Source organism: Triticum dicoccoides, chromosome 5B (genome assembly GCF_002162155.2).
Source record: "Triticum dicoccoides isolate Atlit2015 ecotype Zavitan chromosome 5B, WEW_v2.0, whole genome shotgun sequence".
NCBI lineage: Eukaryota > Viridiplantae > Streptophyta > Magnoliopsida > Poales > Poaceae > Triticum > Triticum dicoccoides.
Genome location: NC_041389.1, coordinates 723,639,673 through 723,653,949, shown reverse-complemented (window position 1 = coordinate 723,653,949; position 14,277 = coordinate 723,639,673). Strand labels below are relative to the sequence as shown.

General features: G+C 45.1%; 1 pseudogene; it reads right to left on the bottom strand.

Moving 5' to 3' along the window:
• Positions 1-7,220: 7,220 nt before the first annotated feature.
• LOC119313032 lies at positions 7,221-13,047 on the bottom strand (annotated as a pseudogene).
• Positions 13,048-14,277: the final 1,230 nt, after the last annotated feature.

Below are 14,277 nucleotides of genomic sequence, written 5' to 3'. Positions count from 1 at the left end.
AACTGTATTTGCCCCAAACCTCCTGTTTTCATGCCATTTGTGCCAATTTATTCATCTCGGAATCTAAACTAGGATTGGAGCAAAATGCGAGTCAGTTTTGAACTGAACTAAAACTGGAGCAGAGAATCAGAATAGTGGACATATATCCAACTCAAGAAAAGAGGAAGAATAGTAGATATATACTTCTCAAAATAAAAAATAAAAGATAATATAGTAGACATATACGGGTCGGACCTGGGCCCATGAAGACACGGTAACCACCATGGGCATGTGGCCCAAACTCCAGGCGGGCTATACATCGCTCGACTCGAGCTGTTGCAAATGGGCCAGCCCAGGAAGGTACGAGGTATGCTCGTCTTTTCTCCTATTTTTTTCCTTTGTTATTTTATCATTTTTTACCTTATTACAATTTTCTAAAATATTGTATATAAATATATATTCAAGAAAACCAAAGGAAATAAAAACGAAATAGTGAATTTTAAAAAGATACATAATGTAAATAAGTGTTTGCTTAATTGGAAAAGATGATAGCAAATTAAAAAATGTGGTGACACTTTAAAAATGTCACGTGTTTCAAAAGATATATATATGAAATAAAAAATAATAATTTATTTTAAAAGAACTAAATGTATATAAAGTAAATTCTATAAATGTATAAGAAATATTCTATGCCGTTTTAAAAATGTTGACGTGTTTCAAAATATTAAAGTGAACTTTTTTTATAGTTGAAAAATGTATCACTCAAATGGCAGAATCGCCACAATCTGCAATACAAAGATCAAGTACCTCTGACAAGCCAGAGTTTAACCAAACTATTGTTCTACTTTCTGTTCTAGCAAATTTAGCCAAGAAATCACTAATAAGGTTCTGGCCACTAGAAATATGTCATACAAAGGTTGTCCGAAGACTCAAGAGACGCTTGATCTCCCACACCAATGAAGCAAAGGAAATAAAAACGAAATAGTGAATTTTAAAAAGATAACATAATGTAAATAATTGTTTGCTTAATTGAAAAATATGATAGCAAATTAAAAAATGTGGTGACACTTTAAAAATGTTCACGTGTTTCAAAAGATATATATGAACTTAAAAATTTAATAATTTATTTTAAAAAATAAATGTATATAAAGTAAATTATATAAATGTATAAGAAATATTCTATGCCGTTTTAAAAATGTTCACGTGTTTCAAAATATTAAAGTGAACTTTTTTTATAGTTGAAAAATGTATCACTCAAATGGCAGAATCACCACAATCTGCAATACAAAGATCAAGTACCTCTGACAAGCCAGAGTTTAACCAAACTATTGTTCTACTTTCTGTTCTAGCAAGTTTAGCCAAGAAATCACTAATAATGTTCTGGCCACTAGAAATATGTCATACAAAGGTTGTCCGAAGACTCAAGAGACGCTTGATCTCCCACACCAATGAAGCAAAGATGGATCTATCCATATTCTTCTCATAGATCATTTTAACTGCTGCTAGAGAGTCCATCTCCACATGAATAGCAAGCTTTGTTCTCTAAATTGCAATCGACAAGTCCTCCATGCACGCACGAAGCTCCGACTCAAAGGCATTCCTGCATGAGAAAAATAATCAAGTATTTCAAAAATGCATAAATGTATGTGAAATGAATCACTCAATGTATGTGAAAAAAGTTGGTAGCATAGAAAAAAAAATATGTTTGTGACTTCTTAGAAATGTTTACCCGCTTAAGAAAACTGTACGTGCCATTATAAAAAATGTTAACCATGTTTGGGAAACGTGAAATGTGTATCGATTAAATGTTTCAGATGTATATGAAAAAAGTAGACATCGAAAATGCATTTGAAAGAAATTTTAATCATTGTATTAGAAAAAATGTTAAACATGTATAAAAAATATATTCTTGATGTATACAAAAAATGAAGACATAAAAACATTTATTTTCTAAAATTATGTATTTTAACAATGTTTCACATGTATAAACATAAATGTTTCAAATGTTGATGAAAAACATACATATAAAAACCAAGGAAAACAATGCAAACAACATATAGAGAAGATAGCTCAGTCAAAACGGTTATAAAACCAAAGAAAACCCAGAACAATAAATAAAAATCTTAAAAAAGAAAGAGAAATAAAGAAAATCAATGAAACAGAAGAAAGAAACAAGGAAACCCAATGAAAACAAAGAAAAATAAAAAGGCCCAAGAATAAACAAAGAACAACAAAGAACAAAAGAAAGAAAAGAGAACGCCGTGAAAATCGAGAAAAACCAAAGAAAACTGAAGTTATATCAAAGAATAGAAAAAAAACCAAGAAAACTGGTGATAAAACAATAAGAAACAAAGAAAAAGGAAAAGGAAAAAAAATGGAGAAAACTGGAGCAGGAGCGAACATACATTGAGCAAAACCTTCAGGTGAATGAAAAAAACACCTATAGTCTACATCGAGTTGTCAAAACATGAACGATAAAAACCCTGAGTGAACGGTGTGCCAAAAAATGGGCGAAGGGGGAAAACCTTTAGGTCAGCCTGGCATACATCTCGCTATGAGCGAGACATAGTGCTAGCGTCCTCTCCTAGGTAAATATGCATACTCTTTACTAGTATTACCCCTAAAAAGAGTTTTCTTTAGAAGACCCTAAAAAGAGCAATACCAGTATTCCAGATCCTATTGGACGCGCAGCCCGATTGGGCTGGCCCATTCCAGTTCGAAATGTAAAACAAAAAACAAAAATTGGGCCTGCGAGGGAGAATCGAACACGAGACCTTTTAGGATTTCAGCGTGCGGGAATAGCCACACTCGAGTTGATGGTGTTAGGGGAGTAAAAGGTAGCGCAACACGCTAAGAACTACTTTTTCCGATCCATATTACTCGTTGCTCAAACGAATGTATCTAGCACTAAAATACGTGATACATTTGTTTGAACAATAAGTAATATGGATCAGAGAGTAGCAACAAAAGCAATAAAATACAAAAAAATTGAGAAATTTTATTTTAAATGTGAATAATATATGGTGAACTTTTGTTTTCAAATGCCCACTAAACAAATTTTCTATACACGATGATTTTTCCCATATATAGTGAACATTATTTTTGAAGACATGAGAAAATTTTGGAATCTTGAACTTTTTTTAAAAAAGAATAAAAATTGTTTAATAACATGAGCAGATTTTGGAATCTCAAATTTTCCTACAATAAAAATAGATTTTTTTAAAATTTCGAACGAACTTGAAATCTTGAACATTTAAAAAATCATTTATGAAGAAAGAAAAAGTAAAATAAAAACAAAAATTAAGATGAATAAAACCAAAATTAAAAAACAAAAGAAAAAGTCCGGCCCGCCTATACACCGCATTTAGCGAAGCCACAACGTTTGACCTTGGGAGCGTCAAATAGAATATACAGGTATACGGTGGATTACCTATTTGTCGCTGGGAGTTCCTATACACCGCGTTCTGTACTGTATATGTTACCGTGAACTTTTTTTAACATAGTACAGACACAAACACTTATATATACGCGTGTACACTCACCCTTATAAACGCACACACGTTCACCAGACTTCAAATCCTGGTGCTCGCATTTATTCTGAATTTATTTCAGTTTTTCGGTGATGTGGGTTCAATGGTAGGAGATGTCCAGACAACTATGAGACGATTACGATGACTTCCGTACAATCTCAAATTTTACATGTTTAGGTGTCTCTTCTTGGTTCTCAAATTTTCTTCGAAGCCTCCAATCAATCGAATTTGAACTTCCAAAGTTTACATGTTTTGTGCCTTTTTATTGAATCTAAGAATCTTTGGCAGCCACTGCATCCCAAATCATGTGTTTGAACAAACCCTAAAAAAGAAAGAATCTTGTTGTAATTCCATCATGTACAAGTTAGCTCCCCTTTGATATTTTATTCTAGTACTCGCTATCCAGTCAAGCTCCCACGAATGAAACTGAACTACTATGCCAACCAAATATGTGAATCTGGCCTTTCAAAAGGTGTTATTTTTATTTGTAAGTAACACACAAACTCACTTACCTTGTTGAAATCATTCATCATTCTTATTCACTTTTCTTTTCTTACAAGAGGAAAAATGCATTACACTTTTTTGGATTTAGACTTCATAATGACCAGAATAATATAATTGTCTTTTTTGTAGATAAAGCGGTGAATTTTCTCTGCACGACATGTAGAACTGAAGATTTTCAATTTTTTTTTCATAAATTTGAATTGCTCAATGTTTCCATTTTGAGCTGGCATTAGTATACATACTAAACTTTTTTGAAGATTACAATTGTTGTTTTGTATACAAGAAAAATAGTATTTGAGATGTGGGACATTAGAAATGTGGTGATTTCTTCCCCACCACATGTTGCTTTCTTGTCCTCTCAAAACCCCATATGCTCTTCTCTCTCCATTCCTTTTTGTTTCTCGTTCCTACTAGATCAAATTCTAAATCGAGCACTTAATGATTGCTTCATGCAGAGAGGGAGATGGGATTTTTATGTTGGAAGATGAGAGGGTGAAGCTTTAGGAGGTGATGTCATTGATAATCCTCATCATCGATGTGACTCGGTGATGGCTGCAACACACTCATCATCTGTGGAGACTTGCAAGTTCAAACCATGAAGGAACAAGGGGATGCACCATCATATCACTGTTTGTGGGCATCAAGAGGAGAGAAAAGCATGATGAACAACACCTGACCTCTACATAACTAGAGTGCACATAGCCAGAAACTAATGCTACTTGTGAGTTGCGTTGGGATTTCCCCTGAAGAGAAAGGTGAAGCATTACAGTAGAAATAAGTATTTCCCTCAGTGAAAACCAAGGTTATCAAACCAATAGGAGCACCAACCAAACCCCAGTGAACATCACCAGCACACATAAAAGCAAATACTTGCACCCAAATGGGCAAGAGGGTCGTCAATTCCCTTGAACTCGTTACTTGCAATGATTAAATCTTGTATAGATAGATAAGTAAATTGAAAAACAAAAGAAAAGTAAAATAATTATAGCAAGGTATATTTGGTTTTACTAATATGATTAATGTAGACCCCGGGGCCATAGTTTTCTCTAGAAGCTTCTCTCTCAAAACAATAGCATACAGTGGGTAGACTAATTAGTATTGGGCAATTGGTAGAAATACCTCTCTGGATAGGCTGCCAAACTTCTCTCATGCGAAGCGAGGCTCACACTCATCTCCTCCATGCTTGACGCCCTAGCCACCCACTTCACAACTGTTTTTAGGATCCCCAAGAAAATCATTAAAAGACTAGACGCCATTCGTAGATCCTTCTTTTAGGCTGCTGAGGAAACCTGTTCTGGCGCTAAGTGCCTCGTTGCCTGGAAAAATGTTTGTACGCCCAAGGCGGCTTGTGGTCTGGGCATCAAATCTCTTGCCCTCCAAACAACTGCCTCCTTATGAAATTCGCTTTCAAACTTCTCCAAAAACCAGACCTGCCTTGGGTTCACTTGCTCTTCCAACACTACTCTCTCGATTTTACGACAAAGCCTCACAACCCATCCTTCCTCTGGAAGATCATTAGCGGTCAACTGAACTCCATTTGTAATATCTCCTTTGTCCCTATCAATAATGGTTCGTCTACCTTTTTCTGGCTCGACTCATGGCTGCTCCCTACTTCGCTCGCAGATTCTTACCGGCATATTTTTTTTTCTCACTCCAACTCCCCCTCCGTCATGGTATCTCAAGTCATGCAGAATGCTTTACTCGCTACTCTTCGGAATCACCTAACCAATGTTGCTTCCCTCGAGCTTGCGTCCGTTTTGTCTTTGTTGCAGGATGTTACCGGCAGTCACATGGCTGGCGGCAGGTTCCTCAACCATGGCTACCTGTTCAGATTGACCTCAACGCCGGATACATTTGAAGCTCCAAGGCACCTATCAAGGTTAAGATCTTCGGTTGGCTTTTGTGCCTTGACCGCCTAAGCACGATGGCTAACTTGCTACGTAAGACCATTACATCCGTCTCTTCTTGCCCACGGTGTGGTCTTACATTGAAGGATGCGATGACCTTGCATTGCTCTTCTCATGCGCGACTCAGGTGTGGTCTCTGCTGGGCCTTCAAACACCTCTCATCATCGATCATGTTTGGGATATTCCTATCCTAGATGGCCTCGACATCAATATTTGACCCATAGTCGCCCTCACCATCCTATAATAGTTTCGGAACTGCTCTTTGATCCACAGTCGCCCTCGCCATCCTATGATTGTTTCGGGACTCTAGAAATGCTCGTGTCTTCCGCACCCTTAGAAACATTATTGATGATAGTTTCGGGACTCTAGAAATGCTCGTGTCTTCCGCACCCTTAGAAACGTTATTTCCGACTTTACTCTTTGGGTCTCTAGGTTTAAAGACTTCAGAAATAACGCACCCTTAGAAACATTATTTCCGACTTTACTCTTTGGGTCTCTAGGTTTAAAGACTTCAGAAATAATGGCCTTTAAATTTAAGGACCCCATATTTCCGCGATACCCTTAGAATTATTTTTGACTTTACTTTTTGGGTCTTTAGGTTTAAAGACTTGAGAAATAATGGCCTTTAGATTTAACTCCCCCCATACCCTTAGAAACATTATTTCCGGCTTTACTCTTTGGGTCTTTAGGTTTAGGAGGGAGGTTGTCGTGTCTTGGCATGTGTATCTCTCCTTTCGCTGTAATCTATCTATGGTGTAACTCGCCTTGAGCTTTTTGCATATTACGATGGACCTCTCCCCTGTGATTGTTCAAAAAAATCTAACTAAAAAAACAGAATAATGCAGATGTAACTGAAAAAGAAAATCCATGTTTAGATGTTCCTTCTTTTTAAGTCAGACATTGGTTGGAATGGGATCGAGTGGAGGCAGCACATGAAGCGTGACACTCACACGCACATCCATACGTGTACGCATCCAAACTGCACTGCACATCTATGTGTACTTATCCAAACCGAACGTACTGCGCTAGTTGCATTACACATTAATCGAACAGAAAAGAGAAGATAACACAGTTGACATCACTGCAAAACTTAAGAAGCAAATTGATTGATCATACTACTAAACTGAAGCATCCATGGATCCCTACCAACATGACACAACATAAGGAAAGAAAGCAGTAGCGATATATGTACGTCCCTACCAAAAAGAACACACCCACTAGGTACATGTACATGTCTACAACCATGCACACACACACACACGCACCAACACCATGTATGCATACAAGATGTATCAACGTCTTACACCCTGGCCACGCCGCCGGTGCCCATGCCCTTGCTGTGAGGGTCGCCGGCGCCATACCCGCCGTGCTCCGCGCCGTACCCACCAGCATGGTTACCACCGAACTGGTTGCCGAAGAGGCCAGAGTGCAGTGCGAGCACGTACAGCAGCTGCGTGAAGGCCAGGATGATGACGAACGCCTCCAGCACCCTGAGGCGCCACCCACGGTACCCGCTGTTAGACTGTATTTACATGTGTATATTGTAACGTTGTATACCACCTCATTATATATATATGTGATAGGCCAACCCTACAGTGTTGTGCCGGTTTCCCCCAAAGCCTATTGTCTTACATGGTATCACGCTAGGTTACGTCCGCTTCCGCCTACAAACCCTAAACCGCAGCCGTCGCCGCCGCCGTCACCGCCGCCGCCGTCGCCCGACTGCTATGACGTCCGCCCCTGCGTCCGGCTCCACCGCCATCGGTTTTCTGCCGGCCTCCCTCGCGGCGCTTCTCTCGAGGCCGCTGGATGCCGCCTCCCTTCAGGCGCCGATCGGGACACGGAGCGTTGGCTCCCTCTTCGCGCTCCCGCCGGCTGCTACTTCGCCCGGGCAGGCGCTTGTGGCCCACACCGCCGCCGCCCCGTCAACCGCGGCTGTCGCGCCCTTGGCCACTGCGCCGCTGGTGGCGGAGGACGTCGCGCTGGCAGGCTTCGCGGCGTCAACCGCGGCCATCGCGCCCTCTGTCACCGCGCCGGCTGCCCCTCTGACTGTCTTCACGGTGGTCTCACCTCAGCCAGTCTCCTCGATGGGATCGCAGCCGCCGCCGCCGTTTCACTTCGGCCATCTCATCACCATCAAGTTGTCGTCGGACAATTACATCTTCTGGCGCGCGCAGGTTCTTCCGCTTCTTGGGAGTCACTATCTGCTTGGCTATGTCGACGGCTCTCTCCCTTGCCCTCCTGCGCTGGTTGACAGCGTGCACGGTCCGGTCTATAATCCGGCTCACCGTGTCTGGACAGGGCAGGATCAGGCGAACCTCTCCTCCATCCAGGGGTCGCTCTCTCCGGCCGTTGCTGGGCTTGTTGTCTTCGCCAAGACGTCCCACGAGGCATGGACTATTCTTGAGCGCTCGTTTGCGGCACAGTCGCAGGCTCGTGTATCTGGGCTCCGTCGCCAACTTGGGGAGTGTCAGAAGCTTGACTCCACCGCCACTGAGTTCTACAACAAAGTCAAGAGTCTCGCCGACACGCTGGCCTCCATTGGACAGCCCCTCACCGACTCCGAGTTCAACTCGTTTATTGTCAATGGTCTTGATGAGGAGTATGATGCCCTAGTCGAGATCATCAATGAGAGGGGCAACTCCACGCCCATGCCAGCACACGAGGTCTTTTCACGCCTCCTTCTTACTGAGCAACGAGTCGAGACGCGCCGATCCAGGGGCAACGGCGCCCTCTCGGCAAACGCCGCCATCAAGGGTGGTCGCTCCTCTGCTTCATCCAGGGCTCCTTCGGGGCAGTCACCACCACCCGCCTCGGCCCCTCCTCCTACTGCGACGCTACCAGGGGCTGGCGGTCCACGTGTGTGCCAGCTTTGTGGTCGCGATGGGCACTGGGCCTCGAAGTGTCACAAGTGCTTCCAGCGGGGTTTTCTTGGTCTCGGCAATGACGGGAAGGATACACGCAACTTTGCTCGTCAGGTCGCCATGGCTGATCGCCCGCCGCCGCAGAAGCCACAGGGACACACTCAGTCCTACTCCATTGATCCCCACTGGTACATGGACTCTGGGGCGACAGAGCACCTGACCAGTGAGATGGGGAAGCTTCACACTCGTGAACCCTACCATGGCTCCGACAAGATCCACACCGCCAATGGAGCAGGTATGCACATCTCTCATATTGGTCAAGCATCACTTCTCACTAGACATGCCAATAGGAGTCTTCAACTTCGCAATGTTCTTCGAGTTCCATCTGTGACACGTAATCTTCTTTCAGTTCCTAAACTCACTCGTGATAATAATGTGCTTTGTGAATTTCATCCTTTTGATCTTTTTATTAAGGATCGGGGCACGAGGGACATTCTTCTTAGTGGGCGGCTCTGCCAAGGTCTCTATCGTCTGGAGCATCCTGGCGTCGCTCGCGTCTTTAGTGGAGTTCGGGTATCTCCGTCACAGTGGCATGCTCGTCTTGGTCACCCGGCCACACCTATTGTCCGGCATGTTTTGCGTCGTCATGAGCTTCCTAGTGTGTCTAGTAATAAACATGTAGCAGTGTGTGATGCTTGTCAGCAGGGGAAGAGTCATCAACTTCCTTTTTCGGAGTCCAGTCGTGAGGTGAAACATCCTTTAGAACTTGTGTTTTCAGATGTATGGGGTCCTGCTCAGACTTTTGTTAGTGGTCATAATTATTATATCAGTTTTGTTGATGCTTACAGCCGCTTTACCTGGCTTTATCTTATCAAACGTAAATCTGATGTGTTTGACATTTTTGTTCAGTTCCAAAAACATGTTGAACGTCTTCTCAAGCACAAAATTGTTCATGTTCAGTCGGACTGGGGTGGCGAGTATCGCAACCTCAACTCCTTCTTTCAGTCGCTTGGGATCACTCACCGTTTAGCATGTCCACATACACATCAGCAGAATGGTTCAGTAGAACGTAAGCATCGTCACATTGTTGAAGCTGGTCTGACTCTTTTGGCCCATGCATCTGTTCCGTTTCGTTTTTGGAGTGATGCTTTCACCACTGCATGTTTTCTCATCAATCGTACTCCCACTCGTGTTTTGAATATGAAGACTCCCATTGAAGTTCTTCTTAATGAACAACCGGACTACACCTTTCTCAAGGTGTTTGGGTGTGCTTGCTGGCCCCATCTCCGTCCATATAACAAGCGTAAGCTTGAGTTTCGTTTCAAGAAGTGTGTTTTTCTTGGTTATAGCTCTCTTCATAAAGGATACAAATGTCTTCATGTGCCCACTAATCGTGTCTACATCTCTCGGGATGTTGTGTTTGATGAGCATGTTTTTCCCTTTGCCAAACTCCCTGTGTCCACTACCGAGCCACCTATCATGCATTCATCCTCTGTTGCTCCTGACCAATTTGATGATGTTGCATATTCTCCTCTATTGTTGCCTAACCATGGTGCAGGCACTGGTCGTGGGGCTCATTTGGAGATTCTGGAAGCGTCATCTTCCTCTTCGTCGCCATCGCCTTCATCCTCGGCACCTTCTGTTGTGCATGAGGAGCACATGGCGCCCCTGCATGGCCTCGGTTTCCGTGCTCATGCACGGCCGATCGACGTCCTGGCCCGGTCGCCTCTGGCTTCTGGGCTGCCTTCGCCATCGTCGCGCCCTGCAACCCCGCCGACTAGGCCGGCCTCCTCGGTCCCTGTCTCGCCCAGGGCGTCGAGGCAGTCATCACCAGGCCTGGCCTCGCCCGCCCCTGCCTCGCCCAGGGTGTCTGGGCCCTTCTCACCAGGGCCGGCCTCGCCTGCTCTCGCCTCGCCAAGGCCGTCTAGGCCGGTGTCACCGGAGCTGGCCTCGCCCACTCTCGGTTCGCCCATGGCCTCTGAGCCCCTGTCGTCGGGCCAGTCTTCGCCATGCAGCCCGGAGTCGTCTGTCCCGAGCTCGCCTGAGGTGATTCCTGCATCTCCGGCGACCGTCACGTCTCCGTCACCTTCGCCTCCGCCGGCTCCTGCTGCTGCTCTACGTCCACATACGCGCAGTCGGAGTGGCATTTTTCAGCCTAAGCAACGTCACGATGGCACAGTTGCTTGGTTAGCGGCGTGCATGTCTGCTGCTCTCGCAGATCCATCCTCTGAGCCACGCACGTATCAAGCTGCTATGCGCATTCCTCATTGGAGAGAGGCCATGGAGCAGGAGTATCAAGCGCTTCTTCGCAATCAGACATGGACTCTTGTTCCTCCACAATCACGGGTAAATGTCATTAATTCCAAATGGGTTTTCAAAGTGAAGAGGCATTCTGATGGGTCCATTGAGCGCTATAAGGCTCGTCTGGTTGCTCGTGGTTTTCGACAGCGTTTTGGACTTGACTATGAAGACACCTTCAGTCCAGTGGTCAAGCCTACTACCATCAGACTTCTTCTCTCTCTGGTTGTTACTCGAGGTTGGTTTCTTCGTCAGCTTGATGTTCAAAATGCTTTTCTTCATGGTGTCTTGGCGGAGGAGGTTTACATGCGCCAGCCTCCGGGTTTCTCTGATCCGGATCGCCCTGATCATCTCTGTCGTTTGTCCAAGGCAATTTATGGTCTGAAGCAGGCTCCTCGTGCTTGGCATGCTCGTCTTGCAATGGCTCTTCGTGCTCATGGTTTTGCATCATCAACTGTTGACTCCTCATTGTTTCTTTTTCAAAGGCCTGAGGTTACTATGTACTTGTTGGTCTATGTAGATGATATCATTTTGGTCAGCTCCTCTCAGTCGGCTGCTACTGCGCTTGTTCGCTCACTTGGTGCTGATTTTGCGGTCAAGGACCTTGGGAACCTTCATTACTTTCTTGGTGTGGAGGTTACTTCTCGTGCTACTGGCCTTGTTATGACGCAGAAGAAATACTCTCTGGATTTGTTGCAGCGAGCTGGGATGCTTAAGTGCAAACCGACGACTACACCCATGTCTACCACTGATAAACTCAATGTTGTTGATGGTGTGCTTCTTTCTACTTCTGATGCAACAGAGTACAGGAGTATTGTTGGTGGGCTCCAGTACTTGACGATCACGCGACCAGACATTTCCTATGCTGTTAACCGAGTCTGCCAGTATCTGCAGTCACCCCGTGACACTCATTGGTCTGCTGTCAAGCGGATTTTGCGCTATATTCGTTTCACGGTGGCTCATGGTTTGCATATTCGGCCGTCTGACTCTGGTTGTCTTTCAGCATATTCTGATGCAGACTGGGCTGGCAATCCGGATGACAGGCGATCCACGGGGGGTTATGCTGTCTTCTTTGGCTCTAACCTGATTGCCTGGAGTGCTCGGAAACAGGCTACTGTCTCGCGTAGCAGTACTGAGGCTGAGTATAAGGCTGTGGCCAATGCCACATCAGAGATCATCTGGGTACAGTCCTTGCTTCAGGAGTTAAGTATACCCCAATCACAGCCTCCTGTTCTTTGGTGTGATAACATCGGTGCTACATACCTTTCTGCAAATCCGGTATTCCATGCCCGAACGAAACACATTGAAGTTGACTATCACTTTGTGCGTGAACGTGTCTCTCAGAAGCAACTACAGATCAAGTTTATTTCTTCCAAGGATCAACTTGCTGACATCTTCACCAAGCCATTGCCTTTGTCACAGTTTGAGACTTGCAGGCGCAATCTTACCCTTCTAGATTCATTAGAAAGTGGCTAAGATTGAGGGAGGGTGTTAGACTGTATTTACATGTGTATATTGTAACGTTGTATACCACCTCATTATATATATATGTGATAGGCCAACCCTAGAGGGTTGTGCCGGTTTCCCCCAAAGCCTATTGTCTTACACCCGCCGATGTGAATCTCCTTGCACGCCAGCCCGAAGGCCAGCGCCGTGATGGCCCACGCCACGAGAGCAGAGGACGCGGAGGTGGCGAGACTGTCGCCGCGCCAGGTGCGGACGTGGTGCACGCTGGCGAGCTTGGATGCGGCGCCGACGACGCCGGCGAGGATGGCGAAGACGAGGAAGTAGAAGGTGGCGCCGTTGCCGCCGACGCCGGGGCGGTTGGTGAGGCCGTTTGATGAAGTGGTTGAGGTTCCAGCTGGCGAAGCCGATGACGATGAGGTACATGATGAGGTTCAGCACCAGCAGCGGCGCCACCATGTTGCGACCCACGCCCGCCATTGCTACTGTGCCTGTTGCTAGCTAGCTTCTCCTTCTTGGTCGAGGTCGAGATGGAGCTGCAGCTGTCGCACTCGATGGATTGGCTTTGGTCGATCTACGTGCTGGGATTGGATTTGGTGCAAGCAAAAACGGAATGGAATGTGATGATTTCTGGATGAGATGGTGAAGGGTGGAGTATAGCTAGTGGGATAAATATATAGGTGTGCAAGAGGGACACGTGTGATGCGCCGTTTACGGGTGGTGCGACGCGTGCGCGCATGGGGCTTTACACGGTAGCTGTTTCGAGTAGCCGTTGGCAGCGTGCGGATGCTTCCACACTTCGCCTCCGTTCCTGGCCACTAGAAATAGAAATGTCACTGCTGTTTGTGAATTGAAAGCCTCCCCGTCAACTGATGATTAGCTACGTAGTGGGATTGGTTGCAAGGAAAGGAAGAGTCGAATGGAAGATGGTTTGTGGATGAGGTAGTTGGATATTGGGGCATTTTTAACACGGATTCTTAAACTCTCCACGTATGTTTTTTTTGAACGCGTTTTGTCATTCAACGTGGAACTATCTGCCGAGGCAACGAACCTGACAATGAATACTAGGGGTACGAATAAGATTTGATCCTAGCTACAGCATATGTGTCACTCGGATTTTACGAGTTCGGGCCCCTCGCGGAGAGGCAAAAGCCCTATGCCTCGGGCCCTTGAGGTTGTCTTTCTCTGGTGACTAGATTATATAGGGTTGTGAACCCTTGCCTCAGAGCTAGGGGACGACGGTTTATATAGAGTGCACAACCCCTCATTATGACTACGTCGGAGTTGAAGGAGGAAGTTAATTACATGTGTTACAGGTAACTGATGTAATAACTTGCGCGACCCTTTCGCCTCCTGTGTCCGAATACTGGCGAGCATGCTCGACTGGCTGTAAAGCATCCGAGTGAGCTGCCTCCATCCGAGCGGATGGATTACATCCGAGTGAATGTTCAAAGGTGGCAGGAACCTCTTGTTGATGATGTGGGGCCCTAGGTGGGTCCAGGATATCATGTCCTTGACCCTACCCTGAGTAGGTGTCCCCATCATTAGCCCCTGAATTGATTGAGGTTTCGTAGGATGAATTAGCTGAATCCTTGTCTCTGGCCGAGTGCTGCCGCTCTAAATCCATCACCAAGTGTTAGCTAATCGTGACATGAGCGAAACCACAACAGATTTTGGACTAGTGTTTCCCGACAGACCGGGCTATGTTGACAGTTGGGTGAAACTTGGTGG